The 27,915-nt window shown below is 43.1% G+C and overlaps 1 long non-coding RNA gene across 1 annotated transcript; it reads left to right on the top strand.

Moving 5' to 3' along the window:
• LOC132249815 (uncharacterized) lies at window positions 1-27,041 on the top strand. Its single transcript, XR_009461317.1, has 3 exons — window positions 1-118; window positions 10,023-10,100; window positions 26,942-27,041. It is a non-coding gene; the product is annotated as an uncharacterized LOC132249815 (long non-coding RNA).
• Window positions 27,042-27,915: the final 874 nt, after the last annotated feature.

The raw sequence follows: 27,915 nt of genomic DNA, 5'->3' as shown, positions 1-27,915 counted from the left end.
CCCCGGGACTCGCCACTCCTGCAGCAGCTTTGGGGCTTGGGGCAGCTCATGGAAGAGCCCCCCACGTGGTGTGGGATGGAGGGGGGCAGTGGGGATCACCCCCCACTGGGCAGGAGAGGTGAGTTCGGGGTTTTTCTCAGGTTTTTTTTCTTAAGGGGCTGGAGTTGGGGTGGGCGGGGTGGGGCAGCCATGAGAGGGGGCTGGGTGAGCAGGGGGAGGGCCAGGGGGCTTGGACAGAGCCTTCTATGCAGTGTGGGACAGCAGTGGGGATGGCCCCCCTCCACGGCAGCACTGCTGATCGGAGCTTTTTTTTTTCTAAGTGCTGGGAGCAGGGGCGGGCAGGGCAGCCATTGCCAGGCTGGGAGAGCAGGCGGGGGATGAGCCTGGCCTGGGGGATTTGGCAATTCGATTTGGGACAGTGATTCGAATCGCTGAATGAAATCACTGTCCCCCAAATCAGCCGAATCCAAATCCAAAGTGAATGCTAGCCACTTCACACAGGCCTACAACTTATCCTGGGTGGAGTAGGGGAGGCTGGGGCTAACATCTGACCTCGGCCCGGCAGCCTTCCCTGAGCTCATGGAGGCCTCCTGGGGCAGCAGCAATGGCTATGTGGCTGATTAGGGCCTGGCTGGCAGGCACAGTGTGGCTCTGACTGGCCAGTTTCCCTTTCTGGTGGTGCATGCTGCTGCCATGTACACTGCAGCACTTTTTTCTGTGGTGGTTTTTGTTGACACTGGAAGACCCTGATGTAAAAAAAAACCTGTGCTGTAAATTAGCAGCATGGCAAATGGCTGCACATGCACTGCATTCAGTTTGTGGCACTAAAGACTGTTTTGAGACACTGCAAACCACACATGCACACTTGTGGGGATGCGTCCAAAATTTGCACATGTACTGTTTGGATTAGATGGAAAGAAACAATTAACATGGTTTAACGAAACCTGGTGATAGTCATAAAGATGATGGGATGAGACTACTGAATAAATAGCAACCACAAGATAATAAGGCCCAGACTTTACACAAGGACTGTTCAGATGAGATTGCTATATTTTAATTGGGCAAATGTCAAGCAAATGAGGATGCTCTATAAAGACAAGTAGTAAAATAATGAAAACTAGACCTGTGAAGGTTCTTTTAAAAGCCATATAATCAGAGCTTGGGAATTGAGTGTATCAGTCAAACAGTAATAAAAGTAGGGGATAAGTGTTAGGCTAGATACAAGTATTCAAATGGCCAAGGCGGAACCGATCCAAGTTACGCAGTTTTCTGTAAACACTTTAGTTTATATTGGTAGCCAACAGAGCACGCATTTGCCCTTTGGTGGGAGGAGCAAATCTTAGACTGGGTCCCACCATTTTTAAGCCAGTCTACATATGCTGAACTTCTGTTCTAATATGGGTATAAACTTGTTTCCAATTACTTATACCAGTAAAAGTGTCTATACCTGGCCATAATACTAAGTAATAAAAAAACTCTCTGGGGAGGGGGAATGCATGGCATGAATCCAGAAATAAAACCAAATGTAGAGACTGACTTTACTTGGGAAGATGGAAACAGAAAGATTGCTCAGAAGTGAATGAAATCAAAAAGGGTGCTTAAAACTGAGTGAACCAGTTGCGGGTAAGTCAAAGAACATTGCTTGCTTTTTTTTTTCTCTTCACAAATTATTCCCTAGTATATTGGGGGTCCTTTAATTAATGTCCTTTTGAAATTGTTCACTCAATAAGGTCTGCAAATTATGGATGGCCTGCAACATCAATCACCAGCCATACCTCTTGAGCCGTCAGTATTTAGCTGTGTTGGCTGGAATCAGAGTTGCAAGGCAAATGCTCAGAAATCACTTTCTGCTCTGCATTGTCTCTAATATTAACCCATATGCTGAGATTTTAATGTGCCACCACAGTGTTCAGCATGGTGGAGAGAGGACAAAGAGTAACTTAAAACCACTTCTGTGCTGCTTCATTCCCGGAGGCAAAAAATAAGTGAATTTGTCCAGTGTAAATTAAGCTAGCCCCATGGCAGTGCATGCTGCCTCCAATCAGCCTTTTCTACAGCCTGGTATTTCAGATTCTCTCCTGGGAGGAAGTAAAATGTGAGTTTGATATTCCTCTGACTGACAAGAGCTTAAAACTCTGCTGCTTCCTGGGAGAGAATTATTATAAAGCTATTATGAAATGGTGGTTGGCACCAGCATCACCAACCACTTTCCCAAGTCAAAATGACCATGGATACTGTGCTTTATACCAATCAGAATGCTGTCAGTGCAAACTGAGCATGCTTTGTGGGTGCCAAGTGAATTAGGCAGGAGTGACGGATTTAGCAGAATGAACTGAATTGCTCCTGAGTGGGCACGTCTCCATGAGATGCTTAATGAGCAGTAGATTAATTCCACTGCTCATTAGTAAATCATGGCAAAAGCCATGATTAAGAATAAGTCTACTGTACATTAAGCATCATGAAAAGACCATGTGTCAGTGCTACTGCTCAGCAGCACCAGTTACTGCACATCTATTAGTACCTCATATTAGAGGTACTAAACTTAATGCACACCATAGTAATGCATATATAGATCAGAACCTTAAGACTAGGCACATACAGAAATTTTCAGGACAAAATGGAGGTTCCTAAACAATCTAAGTGCCTAACTGGTTTTATGGCAGCTGGAGCAAGGTCACTCTGCAGCGGGGGTTTTATTTGCTACTTAGGCAGAACTTGGGTGTCTGTGCTGTTTATGTAGCCATCTAACTGATTTGAGTCCTTAGGCTTTGCAAATCAGTGCTGCAACACCTAAGATTTGAAGTGATGGAAGCCCAAGAAGGGTGGCTGTGCCTTAAGGAAACGATCCTTCGGGCACAAAGCGAGACGATCCCCGTGCGAGGTAAAAGAGGGAAAGGGGCCAGGAGGCTTCCCTGGCTGACCACAGAAATCCAGGGCAGCCTAAGGGCCAAAAGGGGAGCACATAAAAAGTGGAAACAGGGAGAGATCACCAAAGACGAATATACCTCCTCTGCTCGTTCTTGTAGGGAGGCAGTTAGATGGGCCAAAGCTACCATGGAGTTGAGGATGGCATCCCAAGTAAAAGACAACAAGAAATTGTTTTTTAGATATATAGGGAGTAAAAGGAAGGCCCAGGGAGGAATAGGACCCCTGCTAAATGGGCAGAAACAATTGGTGACAGATAGGGGGGACAAGGCTGAACTCCTCAACGAGTTCTTTGCCTCAGTGTTCCTAAGCGAGGGGCACAACCAGTCTCTCACTGGGGTTGTAGAGAGGCAGCAGCAAGGCGCCAGACTTCCATGCGTAGACCCTGAGATGGTGCAGAGTCACTTGGAAGAACTGGATGCCTTTAAGTTGGCAGGCCCGGATGAGCTCCATCCGAGGGTGCTGAAGGCACTGGCCCGCATCATTGCAGAGCCACTGGCGGGAATATTTGAACGCTTATGGCGCACGGGCCCAGTCCCGGAGGACTGGAAAAGGGCCAATGTGGTCCCCATTTTCAAGAAGGGGAGGAAGGAGGACCCAGGCAACTATAGGCTGGTCAGTCTCACCTCCATCCTTGGCAAAGTCTTTGAAAAAATTATCAAGGCTCACATTTGCGAGACAAATTATGCTGAGGGGAAACCAGCATGGGTTTGTGGAAGGCAGATCGTGCCTGACCAATCTAGTCTCTTTTTATGACCAGGTTATGAAACGGCTGGACACAGGAGGAGGGGTGGTTGTCGTATACTTAGACTTCAGGAAGGCCTTCGATACAGTATCCCACCCCATACTGGTGAACAAGTTAAGAGGCTGTGACTTGGATGACTACACAGTCCGGTGGGTGGTGAATTGGCTAGAGGGTCGCACCCAGAGAGTCGTGGTGGATGGGTCGGTTTCGACCTGGAAGGGTGTGGGCAGTGGGTTCCCGCAGGGCTCGGTCCTTGGACCGATACTCTTTAATGTCTTCAAAAGCGACTTGGACGAGGGAGTGAAATGTACTCTGTCCAAGTTTGCAGATGACACAAAGCTATGGGGAGAAGTGGACATGCTGGAGGGCAGGGAACAGCTGCAAGCAGACTTGGACAGGTTAGACAAGTGGGCAGAAAACAACAGAATGCAATTCAACAAGGAGAAATGCAAAGTGCTGCACCTAGGGAGGAAAAATATCCAGCATACCTACTGCCTAGGGAATGACCTGCTGGGTGGCACGGAAGTGGAAAGAGATCTTGGAGTCCTAGTGGACTGTAAAATGAACATGAGTCGGCAGTGTGACGAAGCCATCAGAAAAGCCAATGGCACTTTATCGTGCATCAGCAGATGCATGACGAATAGGTCCAAGGAGGTGATACTTCCCCTCTATAGGGCACTGGTCAGACCGCAGTTGGAGTACTGCATGCAATTCTGGGCACCGCAATTCAAGAGGGATGCGGATAACCTGGAGAGGGTCCAGAGAAGGGCCACTCGTATGGTTAAGGGTCTGCAGACCAAGCCCTACGAGGAGAGACTAGAAAAACTGGACCTTTTCAGCCTCCGCAAGAGAAGGTTGAGAGGCGACCTTGTGGCTGCCTATAAGTTCATCACAGGGGCACGGAAGGGAATTGGTGAGTATTTATTCACCAAGGTGCCCCCAGGGGTTACAAGAAATAATGGCCACAAGCTAGCATAGAGCAGATTTAGATTGGACATTAGGAAGAACTTCTTCACAGTTCGAGTAGCCAACGTCTGGAACAGGCTCCCAAGGGAGGTGGTGCTCTCCCCTACCCTGGGGGTCTTCAAGAGGAGGTTAGATAGGCATCTAGATGGAGTCATCTAGACCCAGCACTCTTTCCTGCATATGCAGGGGGTTGGACTCGATGATCTATTGAGGTCCCTTCCGACCCTAACATCTATGAATCTATGAATTCTTAGACACCTGGCTCCTGGACTTCCCTATACAATAGAAGGGGATTCACAATAGGTCACTGAGCAGGGACCTACACTAACTAATAGGAAATGCTGCAGGGAAAGATGGGTCCCTGACATCCTTCCCCTGTTGGGGTTTAAGCACCTAACTCAAGGCTGAAGAGTGGCACCCTTTCTGAAGGGAGAAGGGAGCACTGTTTTCTTCAGTATTGCCCACCCTCCCCCACCCGCTTTTTTTTGTAGCTAATAGAGCACACACCCATGAGGTTGGAGACCAAGTTCAGTGCCTTCCTACATCTCAGCAAATTCAAACCCACATCTGTCACTTCCTAGGAGAGTGTTATAACCAAGTGGTAACAGGTTGCTTGGGGATGCAAAAGGTATCTTCTGTCCTTCCTTTTGAAGATTGTGCCACTGTGCAACAAAAACAAAACCCAGAAAAAGTCATGAATCATTGAACTACAGAGAAGTAAGAGTGTCCATGACTCTGTAACCTTGTGATTAGGGTGATCACCTGGGAGACAGGGTTCCAAACACTGCTCTGAGACCTGTTTATGTATTATGTCCAATGACTGTTTCATGTAAAATGCAGAGACCCAGTGGCTGTGTTGCAATATTGAGTATCATGACATTTAATTATCTTCATGAGCTTAATATTTAGTAGTTCTGTACCCAATTCCCCAGATAGAAAATGGGAACAACAACCTTTTCTTGCCTTTTGTGAGGTGTTCAAATACTTTAGTAAAGGATCCTTTTAAAATAAAATGCACATCAGAGTCACAGCTAGACTGGTGACATCTATTCTCCTGCATCTTCAGCCTTTTTATCCTGTCCCCAGAGTTTTGTCATTATCCCATCCCATGTGAGTGATCCTCAAAAGATTTGAGTGAAGTTCTGGTCCATTAGGATAATCACTTGTGGTGTATCTGATGGGAGAAGTGTGGATCCTTTACTAAATGAGGGAAGCAACCTAGTGACAGATGATACAGAAAGGCTGAAGTAGTCAATGCCTTTTTCACCTTAGTCTTCACAGGCAAGGTCAGCTCCCAGACTACTGTACCTGGCAGCACAGTTAAGGAAGGAGGTAAGCAGCCAACAATGGCAAAAGAACAGGTTAGAGACTATTTAGAAAAGCTGGACAAGTACAAGTCCATGGGATCAGACACGATGCACCCAAGGGTGCTGTGGGAATTGGCAAATGTGTTGGCAGAGCTACTGGCCATTATCTTTGAAAACACATGGTGATTGGGAGAGGTCCTGGATGATTGGAAAAGGGTAAATATAGTGCCCATCTTTAAGAAAGGGAAGGAGAATCTGGAGAACTATATACCAAAATCATGGAGCAAGTCCTCAGAGAATCCATTTTTAAGTACTTGGAAGAGAAGAAGGTGATTAGGAACAGTCATCATGGATTCACCAAGTGCAAGTAATACCTGACTAACCTGATTATCTTCTATGAAGATATGACTAGATCTGTAGATGTCAGACCAGTGGATGGTGATATACCTTTTAGCAAGGCTTTTGATACTGTCTTCCACTACATTCTCACAAACAAGCTAAAGAAGTATGAGTTGGGTGAATGATCTGTAAGCTTGGGAGAAAACTGGCTGGATTGTCAGGCTCAGAAGGTAGTAGTCAATAGCTTGATGTCTAGTTGGCAGCTGGTATGAGGTAAAGTGCCCCAAGGGTCAGTCTTGGGGCCAGTTTTGTTCAATATCTTCAACACTGACCTGGAAGGTGGGATGGAGTGCACCCTTAGCAAGTTTGCAGATGACACCAAGCTGGGGGGGAGTAGTAGATACACTGGAGGTTAGGTTAGGATTCAGAGAGACTGAGAAATTGGAGGATTGGACCAAAAAAAATCTCATGAGGTTCAATAAGGACAAGTGCAAACTACTGCATTTAGGATGGAATAATCCCATGTACCCGTACAGGCTGGGTATAGGCCTTGCTTGTGTGAGCAGCATTGATCAACATACACTACTCACACAAAGGCCTAACATATTGGCCAGGTAGGCCTCACTAGCAAACCTGACTGATGCATGAATTCCTCACATACACAAAACTTGGCATAAGGGCCAGATGTGCACTCCTAACAAGAGATGAGAAGGAAAGATGATGGTACAAGGTAGGATAGTCCAATACCAGGATGATAAGGCTGGAATGGGAATATTGAGGTCAAAAGGTAAAACAAGCCCACAGTACAGGACGGTTGGAGACTTTCAAGATACAGATAGAATGCAATATGTAATTTGTTTTGATCATTGTATAAAAGGAGAATTGGAAAGCAGGGAAATGTAGCAGCCTGTGTGAGCTTTTCTTTTTTCATAAAAATGAAAAGCTCTCCAGTACTACAGTCAGCTTCCTTTGGGCATCTCATGCAGTTTGCAGCTCTAATGCCTTGTCCATCCTTTTACATTTATATATGGCCCACTGTGTATGGGCAGTGTCTTCTTTGATGACTATGTGTGGTGTTGTGCCAAATAACTTGTCACAGGTACAAATGCCTTAGCTCCTGGTCTGATGTACTTGTTAGGCCAAAACATGTTAGGGCTGTGCTTATAGATAATAACCTGGCTGAATCTTTGCCACTGAACTGAGCCTGTGGTTGTTCTTTAAGACAAGATTAGTGCTGGAATCTCTTGGCTGCAAGTTTGCCGGCACTACAGTTCTTGTAACTTCAACACTGATAGGACATCAATAACACTAAATGAGGATACTAGCAGTGATGACACTGATAACCACAGATGACACTGGGGACTGACTGGCTAAGAAGCAGCTCTGCAGAAAAGGACCTGAGGGTTATGGTGGACAATAAGCTGGATATGAGTCAACAGTGTGCTTTTGTTGCCAAGAAAGCTAACAGCAAACTGGGCTGCATTAGTAGGAGCATTGCCAACAGGTCGAGGGAAGTGATTCTTCACCTCTATTCTGCACTGGTGAGGGAGGCTAAGTACTGTGTCCAGTTTTGGGCCCCCAGGTACAGAAAGGATGTGGACAAATTGGAGAGAGACTATTGGAAGGCAATGAAAATGGTGGGGGGGCTGGGGCACATGACTTCTGAGAGAAGGCTGAGGGAATTGGGCTTATATAGTCTGCAGAAGAGAAGACTGAGCAGGGATTTTATAACAGCCTTCAACTACCTGAAGGGTGGTTCCAAAGAGAATAGAGCTAGACTGTTCTCAGTGGCAGAGAACATAACAAGAAGCAATAGTCTCAAGTTGCAGCAAGGAAAGTTTAGGTTAAATATTAGGAAAACTTTCTCACTAGGAGGGCAGTAAAACACTGGAACAGGTTACCCAGGGAGGCTGTGTGTATTCTTCATCCTTGGAGGTTTTTCAGACCCAGCTAGACAAAGCCTTGCCTGGGATGATCTAGTTGAGGATGGTCCTGCTTTGTCCAGGGGGTTGGATTAGACCACCTCCTGAGGTCCCTTCCAACCCTAATTTTCTATGATTCTATTATCCTCTTGGAGCTGGATTTGCCCTGTCAAACAGATCTTTTCACCAGGTTGGCTTCAGTTCCATTTCAGTCTTTATTTAGTGAGAGGTCTTCAGATTCTTTCTGGTTCCTGAGTTATTACAGGTCTAATGACACTCGTAATTTTAAGATACAGGGAAAATCCCTAAAACTGAAAGGAACTCATTAGGTATATTCATTATAGCACTAGAATTGCCTTTCCGTGGTTGTCCAGAATTTTTTGTTTGGTCCTGTCCCATGTTCATTTGGAGAAAGCCATGCACCTGCACATGTGCATGCACCTGGTCTGAACATTTCAAAACCTGAACAGGTTTGGTTTGACTCCTATTCTGAAAAGTGTGTGAAAGGCTGAAGGGTGTGTGTTGTATTTTGGTTTGCTTGTTTTTTCTTGAATGGGTTCATCCATCTGCAATCTCTGCTGTGTGTGCATCTCCTCCGTCCCTGTACCTTTGTTCTTGGGTATTGCTACAGTACCCAGTCTTCCCCTCCTCTCTGTATAATATTTAAACTGCTCTCCTCTGGCCACACATAAGACCTTTCTCTTCATAGTTCCACTGGCTGGTAAGTTTTAATTAATCACTTACACAGTGGTATTAGGAATGTATGTCACTCCTATCTATCTAGGTATTCATACCTACAACACCATAGGATGGAGCAACTGTGGTACAACCCTGCTGTCATTTAAGTCAAGGAAAATTTCCTTGCCTGCTCAGTCCTTCTCTCACTAAAATATAATATCAACCTTCTGCCACAATGTGATTTAATTAGACCATATTTTGTGCATCTTCGATTTTTATCTCAACCTTCTGAAAGAGACAATGAAATAAGTAATCACAAGAACAGTAGGCTTTTCTACAGCCTTGGCCAGAGGTGGGGCATGGTGGGAATAAAGAGAATCAGCTGTAAACCAAGCATTAAAAACAGGCCAAATTGAATCCAGGAAATCATACAATAAGGGCTGACCTAAAGCTCTTTGAAGTCAGTAGAAAGGCTTCCACTGAATTAACTGGATGTGGGAATAGCCCTCAACACAAAAAGGCTTATTCTAATGGTTGGGAGATGGTCTTCTTTGAAGTTGCTAACCGACACCCATTCAGAAGGGGGCCTCAGTGTCAGGGTTCTTGAGTTGAGAAGCCTTAGGGCATCTTATGAAAGTCCCAGATTGGGACACCTCAAAGACCACTTTTGAAAATTTCCCTTAAGATCCTAGTTCTGTTTCCTAGTTCTGTTTTCATGTAAGCTGGCTTTACTCTATTGTAACTCCATTGACTTCCCTGGAGCTAGCTACTCCACATTTACAGTAGTGCAAATGCAAGAGAATAAAGACCTGAGGCCACAAAATGATAGGCAAATTATCAGCTAATAAAAACAACCCTGGGTGTGTCTATACATGAACTTATGTGTTCCTAAACTTAACGTACGTTAGCCTAGGTGTGTGTCTACATATGAACACCTTAAGCAGCCTTAACACAGCTCACAGGGCAGCTTGCCCTGGTCAGCATCCTGGACAGCTGCTGGAAGCCTGTGGCAGTGTAGCTGGGCAGTGCAGCCCAACACTGGACAAGGGGATGGGAGCCTCCAGTCCCCCCAGACATGGTTGGTCTGGCCCTCACCCTGGCCTTGGCTCTAACCCCCTTCCTGTGTTCCTGCCTCCCCAGATTCAGATAACAGCGGATCAGAGCTGAACCCACCGGGGCTCCGTGCTGCCTGCAGGTGCCATGAAGAAGATGCAGCAGGTGAGTGGTGGTTCTGGCAGCAGCAGATCTTGTCAGTGCACAGTAAGACAGCAGTCGGGCAGGAGGTGTGAGGCCTTCTGTCAAAGCAAAAGGGAAAACTCTCCCCCTACAACTCCCTGCAGAGGAAGGGGGCAGTGTAGCGTTGGCAGAGCCTTTGCTAACGGTTCGCCCACACCTCTCCCTAAGGGCAGGTTTGCTGGCCGAGTAATGCATCCGTGCAGGGGCAGGATGCCTCGCTGCTCATTGGATTCAGGTACCCTTGGAAACCCACAGTGGGGCTCCCACCTGGGAGAGCAGGCAGGCTAGGACTGCATCTGCCCCCGACAGCCAGCATGGCTTTCCCTGCTCCACCCACCTCCATCTCAGGCAAGCACCTGGCCTCCATGCCAGACATTGTGGGTGGAAGAGGAAGCATCAGTCCTGGCAGGCTGAATGCCGCTTCTCCCACCCACCATGTCCAGCATGACGGCAGCATGGGGCCCCACAGGCTCGGTTCCAGCCCGCTCAGTTGCACAGCATTAAGGCGCCTTACCACATGTACATTTAGGGATTAGCCTAAAATTGCCATTTTAAAGGTGCATTAAGGGCACACACGTGTAGACCTGTGCCTTTAATGTGCTTTTAAAATGGCTAATGTGCCTTAAATCTCCAAGTGTAGATGCACCCTCTGTATATAAAATAAAACTTGACTGACATATCTGCTGGATTTTATTTTTGAAGAAATAATTAATAGAACAGAGAGATGTGAGACAATAAACATAATCTACTTTGATCTTATTTTTTTAAGTAAGTGAGACTGTATTCCCCAGCAGACTAAAACAAAAGGTTCAGCAAGTTAAGTACAGAGTACTTTATTGTGGAAGGCATAAAGGGCTTGTTAAATAGCCATGCGCAGATTGTAAAATCACTGTTGTGAGATTTAGAGCTGGAAGGAGGAATCACATGGAAATTTTTCACTTTGTCTATTAATTGTTTAGACATTAGGACAGATTTGTACTTAGTGTAATCATTTATACCTATGCCAGGCAAGTGTATAACAATGCAGTTCTGATATGTTAGCATTTGACACTTATTTTCCACTTATTAATCTGGGCATACAGAGCTGCAAGGCAGTAGATTATTAGGATCATTGCATCCAAACAAGAAAACAGCAAATACAAGGCAAAAGAAAGGTTTTAAGAAAGAAAGGATAGTAGAATTATTTAGCTTAGCAAAACAAAGCTGAAAAGGAATATGATTACTTTCTGAACTTGGGGGGAAACAGTAGGGTGGGAGAAAAGCAAGAAGAGGATTCTTGGCACAAGAATAAATGGGTATAAACTAGTACACTGGAAATTAGAAGATGGTTTTCTTCCAGTAGGAGTAACAGAGAGAAATAACCTGAGTAATGTGAAGATAGAGTTTAAGTTTCTGAATGACAACATTATGATGTGGTTGCTGACAGTAGCAGGGGCTGGACTTGAATCTGGAAGTCCCTTCTAGTCCTACACTCCATGTTCTTAGAAAAGATTCAAAAAGTGCCATGGAAGTGAAAGGTGCCAGCTAATTGCTAGTTTTTGTCACTGACAATGTATTATCCTTAAAAATGTGATGTGATGATACAAGCCAGAGATGACTCACTCAGTGGACTAATGTACATAGGCAATCAAGCCCCACATACATTGTACTTTCATTATGGTGCTTCATATCAATACTTTATTCACTATCTATATTCTGTGGAATTTTGCCCATTTAACAAACAAGAGGACCAATTCTTCCTTGTTTTTCACTATTCATCAGTGCATTCTCATCAGATTCAGTGAAGCCATTCCTATTCTCCCCCCTGTGGGATTAGAATGGTGTGAGTGACTGGAGTTTAAAGGACAGTTAATTGGGTTCTGTTATCACTTAAATGGATTCAGTGCCCAATACAATCAATATGAGTTTTACCTGAGTAGGTGAGAGCAAAACCTGATTCTTTTCCCACTGTAAATCAGGAGTAATTCAGGCCCTGATTCTCTCACAACACTGTAAATTAGCTGTTGCACTGAGAAAAGAGCTGCCATAAATTAGAAGAGATTTAAGGTAAGCCAACCTACATTGTCTGTAAAGGACTTTGCAAAAGAAAAAGCGGACATAAAGAGAGAAACAAAATGATGTTAACAAAATAAGTCATCAATGAAGAATGGAACAAGTTTTATGATTATATACCCATTTCTTGTGTCATTGCTAAGTATCCAAGTAGAAAAAGAAAAATATAAAATAGCAGTTAAAATTTAGAAATCAGATGAACAATTAAGAAAACTGCTTAAGAAGCTCTGAAACCAGTAAGAGAAATACCTTAACAGATGCACAAGTGCACCTTGGAATGAATACATTATGTGTTATAGATTCAAGACTGACATAATAAACCTCATAATCACTTTTTCACTTGCTCATGTGGTGTACATCTGCGATTTGTTGGCAAAGCACTGCAGTGAGAGAAACTCTTGCTACCCTAGCTAACCTTTCCTCTTTGGAGGTTTTGCCTTGCTGCTTCTACTTTTTTACACATCTGCTGTGAGTTGCTGAAATATATTTTTTTCAATAGCATATGCTGTATAGGCTACTCCAACTCTTGTAAATATGCTGCACCTCAATGCAAAAGCAAGGGAGAAAAGAGTGAGAAGGGCCAGATTGCAACCCAATTTACATTGGTGTAAACATGAAAATTCTGTGCTGATATTTTGGATTTACATCAGTTTTACTGACATCACAATCTGGTGAGCCTGACAATATGAAAAAGCTTTTAGTGTTTTTTGGATAAGCTACTATGCTCACGTTTTACATCATTGCTCAGGGTAGAAATGAAAAATTGAAATGTCAACATCTATAGTTACCTCATGTAAAGCAGCAGCATATATAATAGTGAAATGATAGATGCTAGGGAAATGAAGTAAATGTACAACAGAACACCACACCAGTCATGGAAAATGAAGTATGAGATCTTTGCATAAGGGAACAAAGCCTCTAGGAAAGACACATATCTGCAGAGATGTGAACTAGATTCCCATATTATAGCCCAATGCATTGTTAGCAAGCTGCAGTCAAAGAGAGCAGACACAGTAAAAGAGAGCTGCAGTCAAAGAGAGTAAGACCCAGTGAAAATATTATTGCAAAGATGAGCTAGATATCCATAATTCATTGTAACAAAGTACATTTACCTCCCAGTAGCATAGGTGAATCTCACAGTTTTGGAGTACCTGTAGCTCTAAACAACTAGCAATGCTAATACTGCACTACATTATAATTTTGACTTTCCGCTCCTTCCCCCCTGACTAAGCCACAGTTGCACAATTCATTATTGCTTCCTGAGAATACACAGCTTTTTTTGCAGTGTCGATCTGGGTTAAAAGTACCTCAGTTCAACCTAATGCTGTGTCATATATCAGACAGAGTATAGCTACATTAGCTTGGTAATCTGCCCAGCCTACTTTTCAGCATAACCTGGGTAAAGCACCAATGCTACTATGGCTGTACTACTTCTAGTACCAGAGCTAGCTTAGAGCAACCTAACTTGGATATCTCCACATGACACTGTATTATGCTGTGCAGACTTACCCTGAAAGAAGAAAGGAGGAATAATAAAAAGTCTACTTTATCCTGGATACCCATATCATTCACCTCCCAACTTGAAGGGCTTATATATATGAGAACACTCAGGAAAGTTGACACAAAATTTCCATAGGTAAAGTGTATAGGCAATAGGGTGTTAAACCTGTGTGAACACTTTCATTCAAAAGTCACCTTTAGTTTATAGCTTAATTCTTCAAAGACCACTTTACCTCTGAATGAAGCCATCCCCGTGTAGCTGAATGTGCTTTCAATGGTAATATTATCTCATGTTAGTAAAGCTCAAAAACCTTGACTAAGAAGAAAGTTATCATTATTCCCATTTTATTGAGGGGCAAACTGGGAGGAAAAGAAACTTGACTAAGGTTCTACACTAGCCCAGAGGTAGAGGCAGGAATAAAACCATGGGTTCCTGAGTCCTGCCAACTACTCTGTCTGGTTGGCCAAACCATCCTTGTCTTCTGCACTGTCACTTCATAATTCTAATAAATTTGTTTTAACTACATGTCTCCATTTAAATGAGCCCTCAGAAGACAAACTCTTTATATAGTCTTCTGCCCCTCTCAGGCTATTTCAATGCTGTCACTGCAACTGATTTATCATTTAATCTTATAACTACAGGCACAGCTATCTCCTAAGCATCATGTCTTGAAGAGATTGTTGGCAGAGCTGCCCCAAACATCCCTATGTGGTGTAGCAGCTAGACTAGATTTTGGCAAGAGCACTGTGTTTAACCAACCTTCGTTGCTTTGCCCACACCATCAATCTCTGATTCCCATTAAGATACATGAGAGGACAAGGAGCAGCTGGAAAAGAAAAGACATGAAGAAAATAAGAATTGCATTAAAGATGGCCAAACAATAACATTTTCTTTAACTAGAGTTTGGAATTTTGAGCTTCTGAAATTCCTTCAAAGTCATGTCAAGGTTTCTGACTTTTAGCAAACTTATGATATCAAACATGTGCTTCAGATACAAAAAAAGCATAGAAAGAGCATATTATCTAAAATGGTTAGTTTTATTGTTCTGTGTGTGCTGCTTAGATGCCATGACTCTGAGCTGAAGTGTGTGCAGTCCCTTTGTGAAGATGGAAAGAGAATCTCAGAAATTACAGACACCTATTATAGTGTACTGAATTCAATTCAATTCTGTGTTACACCTGTACAAACACCATTTACTTCAGGGATGTTCCTTGGCTGCCTACATGACAAGAGAATTTGACACAAGTAACAATCAATATGTTAGGCAGAAGGCAGGGCAGGGTGGCACCTTAAAGACTAACTCATTCAGAAAGGCATGAGCTTTCATAGGCTACAGCCTACTTCATCAGATGCCTTTCTGAATGAGTTAGTCTTTAAGGTGCCACCTTGCTTGCCTTCTCTTGACTTCAGACTAACATAGAAAACTTCCCGTCAGGACTGTAAATATAATGCCAAGCCTGTTGAAGTCAATAGGACTCCTGGTTCAGGTCTATCATGACTATGTAGCATATGAGCATGGGCAAAGGACGGGGTTTTAAATGTTAGATTACATTTAAAAAAATTATAAACTGGACAAGTTGCATAAAGAGGAAAGTGTAAGGTATTTTCTAGCCTGGACATCTATAAAGTTTATCCAGGTGTCACTCCCAGACACCAAACAGCAAGCAAGGAAAAAAAGGGGTGTTTTCAATATTCATTGTCATGTTTATATGCTGAGAGGATTAAGGGATTGTGTCATCACAAACATGTATTTAAACATGATTGCAGGGAGTTCACAAGATGATGAACATGACTTAGTGGTCAGTGCAAACTACAGGAAATTGAATTCAGCAACATGTCGGCTAGTCATCTGTAAATCTTGGATCCAGCTGGGTTTAATCACAATTAGGTGACATGATTCTGAACAAGACTGATTCGAAACTACACTGACCTGGCTACTGCTTATGGTTAGTTCATTCAGTCTTCATAATTGTGCTTGATAACTTTGAAGCATAAAAAAAGCCTTTGTTACTCTTTGAGTGTATGTATGTGTGCAATTAAAGTGACACAATAAACTCTGGCACATATCGCACCAGAATGTATTGCTCTCAGGCATCACATTTACACATGCACCTGAGACCAGCAGCACATTGAGCCAAGCTGGAGCAGCCAAGTACAAGAAGGCATACATAAATTAAATCTCAATAAACTCACAGTGAGTATATATGGATTGTAGGGTGAAATTCTGGAAAGTGATTAGCATGTTCTGCAAGATGGTAAGTACCCTTTATACCTACTAAAGTCAATGTGGGATAAGACCACTTAGCACTTTACAAGATCTGTCCCTTTGAGTGAGTCTGTTGTGATTCTCTTTTTCTTTTATAATGTAGCCTGAAAATTATGACAGCTTTAGCAACCCACACTATTTCTGCAGTGCTCTGGAAAACACTGTCAAGAAGTACACACTACCCACTTGCTCCCACCCCCCATACACCAAAAAAGGAAATTAAATGATGAAGCCACCCTCAGAGTGCCCTCCTGCTGCTGTTCTTGAATTCTCTGAGAAAGGGGCTTCCCTCAGGCAGCTTCACTGCCTTATTTCCAAGTTTGGCATGTGCAAAACAGGAGCAGGAGAAGACAAGCAGCTATGTTTCTCAGTAGCACTCCTAGGAGCGCAATGGAAGTGATGAAGACATACCCTCATTTAGCTCCTATGGGCCAGTTACATATGTCACTATATTTTGCTAGTTATTGTGATATGATAAAGTGCTGCATTCTTAGGCCTTGCAGTATACAGAATTTTATAAGATTTCTCAATAAAGAAAGGAAAATCTACAACTGTTTATATTTTACATGTCTCACAAGCCATTTAGCACATGATTTTGATATTCCTGTAGACCTCTGCCTTTCAGTGCAGTTCACCTTTAAAAAAAGAACTTTTCAATGAAAATAAACCTTGAAAATAGACCATTACCTGAAGCTTTCTCATGTGTTTATAAAGAAAAGTCATAACTTAAAAAATCATTCAAGGCCCACTAAACAGTTTGTTAAACAGTCACAAGTTTTTTTTTCTGCTGTTAGAAGTAGATGCAGACTCTGTGAGATCTCTAAAAATGTCTAGCTTTGGAGGTTTGTTTGTTTTTTTTACAATACTCAGAACTCAGATATGGTTTTTATGTAGAAAGTATAAAATTCTACTGAGAAAGATAGGCTAGGGTAAGACAATACCTCAGAACATGTAATACTACTTTTGAAGAATTTTGTAATCTCTAAGCAAAAGTCGAGGTATCTGATCAAAAGTTCTAGATTTCAAGAAGGAAGATTTTGGCAAACTCAAAAAGATAGTTGGAGAGGCCCTCTGCAACTGAATGACTTGGGAGTTCAGGAACAGTGGTGCTTCCTTAAGGAGGCAATTCTCATGGCCCAAAAACAGGCCATCCCCACACAGGCAAGAAGTGGGAAAGGAGCCAATAGATCCACGTGGCTAAACAGGAATATTAGAGAGCTATTGAAAAAGAAAAAAGAAGCATATAAGCAATAGAAGAATGGCTTGGCAACCAGAGAGGAATATAGCTGTATCACCAAGGCCTGCAGATACGAGACACAGAAAGCTAAGGCAGGCATGGAGCTCAAGCTGGCAACTGGAATAAAAGACAACAAAAAGTCATTCTACAGATACATAGGGAGCAAGAAAAACATCAGGCTCTACTGTGGGATCCCTACTGAATACTCAGGGACAGTCCACAGTTGATACCCGTGAAAAATCTGAACTAAATATATACTTCACGTTTTCTTGAAATCAGACGGGGGCTGTTCACCTGACCAGAGGCCTGGGGAACATGGGAAAGACAACAGGCTACATGAAATCAATCCTGAACAGGTGGGGGATCTCCTGCAAGACTTGGATGTTTTCAAGTCTGCTGGGCCTGACAACCTGTACCCAGGAGTCCAGAAAGAACTGGCTGAGCTTATAGCAGCTCCACTAGCCAAGCTGTTTGAAGAGTTGTGGAACTTAGGAGTGGTCCTGGACAACTAGAAGAGGGCCAAGGTGGTCCCCATCTTTAAGAAAAGGAAGAAGGATGACCCTGCAAACTACAGATCAATCAGTCTGACTCTGGTCCTGGGGAAAACCTTTGAAAAATTGATTAAGGAGGCCATCAATTGCAAGCTGGTAACTGAGGGGGTGCTAAAAAGCAACCACCATGGCTTTGTTGAGGGTAGATCATGCCTGACAAACCTTGTGTCCTTCTATGACCAGGTAACTAGCCATCTGGACAAGGGACATGAGGTTGGCATGATTTACTTAGACTTCAGTAGAACCTTTGATTCTGTTTCCCACGGGATTCTCTGAAACAAACTGAAGAGTGCGGGGCTGGACCAGTCTGCAGTGAGGTGAGTGGACAATTGGTTTAGAGGCTGTTCCTGGAGGGTGGTAATCAATGGGATGGCCTCATCCTGGAGGGCTGTCTCCAGTGGTGTCCCCCAGGAATCGGTGCTTGGACCCATGCTCTTTAATATATTAATTAATGACTTGGATGAGGGGGTAGAAAGCTCAGTGATTAAATGTGTGGGTGATACCAAGCTGTGGGGGAATGTGGGCACATTGGAGGATAGGGTCAGGATCCAGCATGACCTTGACAGATTGGACTGATGGGCAGAACAGAATCAGATGAGGTTTAACAGGGATAAGTGCAAAGTCCTACAACTGGGTAGGAAGAACCCTCACCACAACTACATGATGGGTGGTGGTCCACTGGCTGGCACAGCATCTGAATGAGACCCAGGGTTCACAATCGACTGGAAGATGAATATGAGCCAACAGCACGATGAGGCTGCCAGAAGGGCACATACAACTGTGGTGTGTATCAGCCGATGTCTGGCCAATAGATCCAGGGAGGTGCTCCTCCCTCTCTATTCAGCACTGGTGAGGCCTCAGCTGGAGTACTGTGTCCAGTTCTGGGCACCACACTTCAAGAAGGACATGGATAAGCTTGAGAGGCTACAAAGAAGGACCACACTTACGGTCAAGGGCATGGAGGATAGGCCCTGTGAGGAGAGACTGCAGGAACTTGGCCTGTTCAGTCTGAGTAAGAGAAGACTGAGAGGTGACTTGATAGCCACCTACAAGTACCTCAGGGGTGAACATCAAGATCTAGGGGAGCAACTCTTCAGGAAGACACCTCAAGGGAGGACAAGGACCAATGAGCATAAGTTAATAGAGGGTAAATTTAGACTAGATATAAGAAAGAACTTTTTCTCTATATGGGTCAGCAGAACCTGGAACATACTCCCAGCAGAGGTGGTGCAGTCACCCTCCTTGGAGGTGTTCAAGATGAGGCTGAACAGGAACCTTGTTGAGCACATCTGAGCCCAATAACTTCCTTCCCATGGCAAGAAACTGGACTCGATCTTACAGGTCCCTTCTGGTTCTACGATTCTATAAAACACTTGGTGTCAAATCTCACAGGATTTTTCACATTAACATTTTAGTCTGCATCATAAACATGACATATGGAAGCAGGGGATTGAGTTCTGACCCATTATAGTACTGAACAAAGTACACAGTCAGCCTTTCAGCCCAGGGCTGACGGGACCTGCTGGGCAGGGTACACACGGGGTCAGCCAGCGCAGGACTCCTCCAACCTGGCTCAATGTGCTATGGTGGAGGGGCTGGCTGGGTCACTGCCCTGCTGGGTCACTGCAGGGCAGTTGGACAAGAGTCCTACTGCAGGGCTAGGTAGTAGGCAGCAGACAGTTGTGACACTGAAGTCCCCTTATGTCCCAGCCAGCCCCATCAGCATCTACAAGTGCATTGCTGAGCACTAAAGAACTCCACAGTAGGATAACCTGTGACAGTTAATCAGTTTCCTGAGGCATAAGAGGGCTGCACATGTAGATACTGAGACTTTACTGTGGAGCTAATTAGGCAGCTCTGCAGTAAATATCTCATGTAGATGCACTCCCACTGACATTTGCTTGCTGATCCCAATCGACACATTGATTGACACATTCAATGCATGTTTAGTTTTGGAGGAAAATATTTTTTTAAAGATATATTTAAAGGTAAAGTTTCAAATGATGGTTCAGATATTCCATGTGAATACAGATTCTGTGGGGACACAAAGGGACTATAAAAGCTCACCTGAATTTGCAGCTGGATTTGATTCCCCTGGAATAGGGAAATGACAAGGGACAAAGGATAAAGCATATTGCTTTACTCCAGCAACTCCTACCTCCCTTCAGGGCTGTTGGAGGTGCGTACAAGATGGCTTAATGAAGAAGAACCCAGACGCTTCTCTAAACTGTTAAATTGGCCAGACTGACTCTCAGCAACCCCGGGAGCCACGTGAGCCAAGCATATCACACAACCATGTTTTCTCCCTTCTATCATCTTAACCAAGCAGACCTAACCATTTAGACAGGACTCCTACTCCTGGATCTGTATATCCATTGATAGAGAAAGTGTCCCAAGCCCTAGAAGTTCATAGGTACATCATACACTTGTACTAGATAGGCGTGCATAAAACACAGTGCTCTGCTGCTTGGTAAGTGGTCCTAGAACTTACCTACAGCTTCTAAAAGCTCCCAGATAGTTCTTACTTACCCATAATCCACCAAAATTATGTCTCTTTAGATGCTACTCCAGATTTCTGAACCACCAAATCTCAGGGTGTCCTTTGTTTAACATTTATTTATCTCTCTGAAAAATCTGGGGGTTTTGTTTCAAGTTTGATTTTTAAATTTTGGTCTACAACTAGATCTTTCTAGGCTGTCAGCACTCTGTCTGGGTTTAATAAAATGTTTTAACATGTACATTAAAGAGCATGTCTTTGTCAGCAAAACAGACGGGATGATCTGTTTTATATTTCTGTGATTTTTATGCCCAGAGGTATCTTGCTGAACTAAAGAAATTAGGTGACATAGTAAACATGTCTTCATTTTTTGGTAGATCTTTAACAAGTTATCAAGAAAAGGTCACTTATCCTGAAACTGCTATACCAAAAATATAAATCATATTTTGTTTTATTTATTAAAAACAAGCTAGCAGGTATCACCTTTTTCCACAAAGGTGCCACCAGTGGGGTCCCTCAAGGCTCTGTCCTAGGGCCTATACTGTTTAACATCTTCATCAATGATGTGGACATTGGTGTTAGAAGCGGGCTGGCCAAGTTTGCCGACAATACCAAACTCTGGGGTAAAGCATCTACACGTGAGGACAGGAGGGTGATCCAGGCAGACCTTGACAGGCTCATGAAATGGGTGGATGAGAACCTGATGGTGTTTAACACCGAAAAATGCAAGATTCTCCACCTTGGGAGGAAAACCTACAGCGTGCTTATATGCTCGGCAGTGCTATGCTGGTTAGCACTACAGATGAAAGGGACTTGGGGGTCATGATTGAACACAAGATGAACATGAGCTTTCAATGTGATGCTGCAGCTTGTAAAGCTAGCAAAATGCTGGCTTGCATCCACAGGTGCTTCTTAAGCAAACCCCAGGATGTTATTCTCCCATTATACTCGGCCTTGGTGAGGCTGCAGCTGAAGTATTGTGTCCAGTTTTGGGCTTCACAATTTAAAAAGGATGTAGAGAAGCCTGAGGGAGTGCAGAGGAGAGCAACGTGCATGATCAGAGGTCAGGAAAACAGACCTTATGATGAGAGGCTGAGAGCCATGGGACTCTTCAGCCTTGAAAAGCACAGGCTCAGGGGTGATCTGGTGGCCACCTACAAGTTTATCAGGGGTGCTCATCAGGATCTGGGGGAATGTCTGTTCACCAGAGTGCCCCAAGCGATGACAAGACTGAATGGTCACAAACTCCACCGTGACCGATTCAGGCTGGACATAAGGAAGAACTTCTTTAATGTCTGAGCCCCCAATGTTTGGAATAGACTACCACCGGAGGCGGTTCAAGCACCCACTTTGAATGCCTTCAAGACACATTTGGATGCTTGTCTTGCTGGGATCCTATGATCCCTGCTGACTTCCTGCCCCTGGGGCAGGGGGCTGGACTCTGATCCTCTGGGGTCCCTCCCAGCCCGAATGTCTATGAAATCTATGAAATTCTTAAATAAGTTCAGTGACTTATAAAAAAAAAGGGCGGGGGAGGGAGGAATTCTGGCCTTTGCTTCCAGGACTATTGCTGTTTTCATCCTATGAATGTAACATTCCTAACTATCCCTGGTTAGTTTTCCTAACTATTCTGTTCTGGGAGCACAGAGCTGAAGCAAGGACTCCACTTATCAATGGGGTACAGCAGCTGCTGGAATCATGTTGGAGCCATGAACAGCCTGGCATGGGTCTGCAGTGGGCAGGTGTTCCAGACCAGCTGCTGCTGCTCTTCCCTGGTGCTGCTTCTCCCTACTCTCTCTGGCTATGGCATGCGGCACTGTCCAGTCCCAGAGCAGCTCCTTGCTTCCTGGGGCAGGTGTAGGGAAGCTCCCCACTGCCAAAATGCTGCTGAAGCCCCTGCCATTGACATGTGCCAAAGCCTCCAGGGTCTGCAGGTGAGATTCAGTCTGTGGGCTGTATATCTGACCTCTGGGCTACAGAACCGGGCTCCATCTTGCTTGTTCTTTCTTGCCTCCTAAATCTAGCATTCCTTCTGCACAGCTTCAGTAGAGAGGGTGACGAGTTTTCCCAGTCCACCCTTGCCTGTAGCCTGATGGTGAGGAGGTGGGGGATGTGGATTGGAACCCTCTCAGACTGAGTGGGGAGGGGGCTAGATTTCAGGTTTCCTACTTACTGGGCAAGTGCTTTCACCTCTAGGCTATTATATAAAAAACTGCAGCAGAAGTACCACAAGTTGTGTTTTTAAATAAAAGAATGACCAGAAAAGGACTCCAAGCTCTGGATCCCAAGTGGGCAGAGAAAGCTACTTGCAGCCCTGATGCAGATGCCTGAGCACTGTGGAAAATGTGAACTTTTCAATACACCTACCTCTGTAGCAGTTCTGTGGTTATTTCAGATCCTATCCTTTGGCAGCTAATTCTACCCTTTCACTGCACAGGGAGAATAGGTGCCTCACTCAGGCTTTTGGATTTCATTCTGTGGGACAGGTACCTTAGAGGTAGCCACTGGAACACCTAACTTGAAGGCACCTAAATCTTTTAATGGCTCAAGCCCCCCAAAGCAATGGTAATATTTAAAGAAGATACACAATATTACCATAATGGAAATACTTTGGGCCTGTTTCTCCACAGCTCTGTGTACAGAGGCATTTATATTTGTGTAAACTAATGCAAACATGGGGTATAACATAATAAGTAATGGAGCTTTGCAGGAGTGAGTGACACAGCAAAGTTCACTCTGTGCACAATATTAGGTCTGTGAGTCTTGGATTGAAAGCTCCAGTGGACAGGCAAAAGAGAAAAGAACTTGAGGCAGCACCCAGTCCATTGGCAAGAGCCCCTTTCTTGGACAGCGTAATCCAAAACTTTTATTTGTAATCACTGTGCAGCCAACATGCCAAGTAGATTTGGCCACAACCTTATTAGCAAGAAAAATGTAAAAAGGATAAACAAGCTGAAAATATTTTATTGTTCATAATATAGAAACCACTGGTCTTGGGTTGAGCTCTTGGGAGTCTGTTGCTCTAATGAATGGATCAAAATGGCTACTCACCAGAGAGGAAACAGGTGCTATAGCCTCACGTAGCAATCTCCGGCCAATTATTAGACTTCTTTTGTCTCTGTCAGGCAATTAAAAAGCTGTTCTTCACCAACCAATTAATATTCTCTTGACATCATCTGCATACCAGTATCTCAGGGACAGGCCCAGTTCCCGGAGTGTTTTGGTCACAATCTGAAACAATCACATTGCAGTACAGCAACCACAGAGAACCTGTGAGATTAAAATTTCAGATTCCTTGGTTTGAATTAATATTTTCCCCCAAATAATACTTTAAATAGGAATAAAATAAATAACAAATGATTATGTGTATTCAGTAGAACGCAGCAGAGATATTTCTATGCCACACTCATTTATTGTGAAAAGGGTAGTGAGCCTAACAGAAATAACCTCTCTGCATCCCATTGTGGCTTATAGCTTTCAGGTAGAAGGTAACTTTCATATAAATCATGTCATGCTTTTATAAACTATTTCTTGTTGCTTTCTATTTATGTAAGACTCATGAGACCAGATTTAGTAGTTCTTGCTCAGCAAAAGTCCCAGAGAGTCTCATCGCAGTTTCTCCTGGATTTTCAAGAAGAAAAACAAAGTGCAAAAGATGTGATTTAATTAGGCTATAACTTTATTAATTGAGCTCACCTAGGAAGTACCACCAATAACTCATCCAGTGCTCAGGTGTGTCTACACATGCATTTACACTGGCTTAAATATATTGCACAGTAAGTTACTACACAGTAAGTGGGAATAGGCCAGCATTGTGCAGGTGTCTACATGTGCAGGTATTAAAATGCATTAACGCTGTGTGTGGACTGATTCAGAACTAAAGTTAGTCCCAAGTCAGTCCACATGCACAGTGTTACTGTGCAGTAAGTCATCTACACCTGTGTTATTATGCAGTAACTAATTGGGTTTAAATTTGATACCTGCATGATGCAGGTATTACATTTATGCTCAAGTTGGATAAGTCAACATATTTACTGTGCAGCAGGGGGGTACACATGCAGACTCTTGCCCGTACTGCGCAGTAATTTTGGTTAAATTACTGTGCAATAAATGTACATGTGTAGATGCACCCAGTGATTCCTTTCATCATTATTTACACTTTCTGGAGGGCTGCTATCCGGCCTCCTGTCCCTCCCCCTCCCCTTGTCCAAGGGTTAAAGGTTTGTTATAAAAGAGACCATCTGCTCACTGCACAAAGGCATTAGGAATCCAATCCCATTCTTTTGCTTCTTCCAGGGATCTTTCCCCATAGGACCACTTCCAGTTTGCTTACCAAGGAGCTAGACCCCTATGACATCAGTTCCTGCACTAAATTCTGGATTCCAGCTCCAACAAACCTGCAACAGCTTAAACCTAACATCCTAACTTAGCCAAATGTGTTCCTGAGATGCTGTGGAGAAAGGGAAACAATCTCACTGGCAGTGTGAGAAAAATGTCTTTCCTGTATCCAGTCCCACAGTAACAGATTGTATGGGGAGGGATTTCAGGACATGACCCAATACAAATAAAAGATCCTGTGAAGTCTCAACCATGCCTTTTTTTAAAATTATTTGAATAAAATGATTTGTATACTAATGATGCAGTTTACCACGTGAAACTGATTTGTCCATATAGCAGGTACCTATAGTGACTTAAGAAACAGATCAGAAACTGTTGCATAGCTCTTCCACAGCTAATCTGACTAAAGGAACAACAGACAGACAGCAGTGTTTTAGAGGGAATATTAAATTCCCATCTTCAAAGGAATTTATTAGCAATTTATTTTAGAATTCAAATTCACTGAAATACAATAATATTTACCTACCTGTGTATATCGGCCTGAGTTCTGACAGAGTTCTTTAGGTGCTATTCTGTATGCCAGTATAAAACTGATATATAAGGAGAATAAGGCCCAATAAGCATAGGTTTTGTTGTTCCAGGAACTATTTACTTTACAGCATTCATAAATGACCTAGAAATGTCGCATCATTAAAAAAGAAAGCTGCTGCTATAAAGTCTTATTCTTAGTTTTATCATGCATTACTTTTCTCCATAAGCCATGCCAATAAAGAAGTGCACACTGATTGCTTACAGCAAGAAGTATAAAATTATTCTTAAACTATTATTTGGTTACATGCAAAATACATGAGTTTGAAAACTACCTCATTTGTAGAATTTCTCACCAAGATACTTCTAAAACATAAAAGTAAAAAGTGGTAGTTTAATTTGTATGATTTGCAAAGCATGGGCTTGTTTTTCAGTCTTAAAAGTTGTGTAGTCATTTGGAACTTTCCTGAATACGGAATCTGAATATTCAATTCATACTGCCATGTTGCCATTTTATACTCACTTGGCAAAGATTCAGTACAGTTTCCTTACCTACTGAGATATCTGTTAAAGATCTGAAAAGAAAAAGAAGGGCAAGGTATAAAGAACTTATTTCTACTGATTTAGAGTTGTTGGTTGTAGCCATGTTAGTCTAAGGACATAGGCAGACAAGGTTCTTCGGGTAGATGTGATATCTTTTATTAGACCAACTAAATAGTTGGAAAAATTGTCCTTTGCAAGCTTCAGGCATAAACATCCTTCTTCAGGCACAGGAAGAGTCTGCTGGTGTTTTGTGTGCTCTCCTGGGTAGAATGGAAGCCAATATGCAAAGTACAGGTCTGTGAAAATGCAAATGCATGGCAGTGAGAATCAGAGAGAATGGGAGACAATAGGTGTGAGACAGGTAGGGTGTTAGGGTGGGGGAATGTAGTTGGTAAAATGCAGACAAGTTACCTGGGGTTATCAGATGGCAGGCAGTTTATAATGTGCCATAAATTCAATGTCTATACTTAGTCCATGATTGATTAGCATGCATATGCAAAGGTGATAGAATAGTGCACATTGCTTTTTCACAGGCAGCTTTAAAAAAATTAATAATTTCCTGTGAGTGCTTTGATGAGAACTAAAATGTTCCATTTTTAGATCAGAAGTTTACTTATATTAAAAACATGTTGGTTTCTCCATAAAACACTGGAAAAATCTGCTAAAATCAAAGCATTCATTTCAAGGGAGTGAAAGGTACCTTCTTTACAAAAAGAGTTTTGACAAAAAAAAATCATGGCACCCCTATTTATATGTAAATTTAAGTACGTCCATTGGCTAATGCTCTACAGAACCCATAATGGAAGCACATCAGACTCCATAGAGAGGTACATGGTAAAATGTCATCTGGCTTAATGCTGCTACTAGCTGAGCTATTTTCCCACTTATTAAGCAGGATGCACAGTCTATAATTGGGGCTCAGCTTGCTGGATAATGACCACACTAATGTGTAACAGGCTAGTGACAGTGCATTGTAAAAATAGTCTTTGAGTCATTTGAAACACATCATGAGAGACTGAACACACTGGTTTTTCATATACCCACTCTACACCAGCTAGATTCCAAATACCACCAATGACTTGACCTTTTCTTTTCCTGTTCAGATTCTCACCTGAAAATATTTTAAATTGGATCTTTCTTTCCATGCAAGGTTTGAATTTAACATTTTAAACCAGGATTTTTCTTTGCAGTAGAATGCAGTATAAAATGGTATACCTTTAAAGTCTGAATTAATGAGCTCTGGTTTTTTTGAGCTGTGGTTTTCTGAATTAATGAGCATGGCTTTTTAATGGAGTTCTCTTTTTTTAAAGGTATGTGGAATAAGTCACCAAAAATCTTTGAAGTATTAAACCAACTTTGACCCTGCCAACACTGCCACTTCTCCAAGCATTATTTGTTCATTATTTTGAATTATTAAAAGAATTTCTCTCTCCTATTAACTGCTTCCTGTAGCCTGTACATGCTTTCACCCTGTTCATTCAATGTAATAGTAATTTTTATAACAGAAAAAACAAAACACTTTTGGAGGCCAAACCATGCATGCAGGACATGATTTAATACGATCATAAAAGGCAATTTATTTGTTTTTAAATTCAGCTCTGTTAAAATTCATCTTGACATTTATAGCTCACAGATTATCTGTAATTAAGAAAATAACTGAATACTCCAGGTAACTGGGTTAATGTTCTTTCATGAATATGGATTATTATATTCTGCTTATTCACTGTTAGACTATATTATTAATTGTTGAATGCTGTTTGATTGCAGTAATATAATCTTGGGTTTAGTCCTAGAAATTGCTATACCAGGTAGTCCACGTACTCCAACTGACAGTGGCCTGTAAAATAAGTTTAAAAAATAGACTCAAGTAGTTTGCAATAGGTAGTTCTCATGCAAAACCCACTACTCATAGGGTGCTTCTCCGTATGCTATTAGCATATCACCCTGGAGTTCATTACTTCAGTGCACCATGTTTCAACGTGCTCCTAGGACCATAGCATGTTGAGCTGGGTCGGAGTACCCTGGCTTGCAGGGGACCGGGGAGGGGCCAGCCTGCCACCCCCAGGGCTCCTCCAACCTGGCTCAGTGTGCTGTGGCGGAAGGGCTGTCAGGGCCACAAGCATACTCCAATGCAGGGCTAGCCAGCAGGCAGCTGCAACACTGAAGCACCCTCATGTCCCAGGCAGCCCCATCAGCATCTACATGTGCATTGCTGAGCACTGAAGAACTCCGCCATAGGATAACCTGCAGCAAAGTTCATCAGTTCCCTGCAGCCTAAGAAGGT

This window comes from Alligator mississippiensis, chromosome 4 (assembly GCF_030867095.1).
Source record: "Alligator mississippiensis isolate rAllMis1 chromosome 4, rAllMis1, whole genome shotgun sequence".
Classification (NCBI taxonomy): Eukaryota; Metazoa; Chordata; order Crocodylia; family Alligatoridae; genus Alligator; species Alligator mississippiensis.
This window is presented reverse-complemented; position numbering and strand designations above follow the sequence as displayed.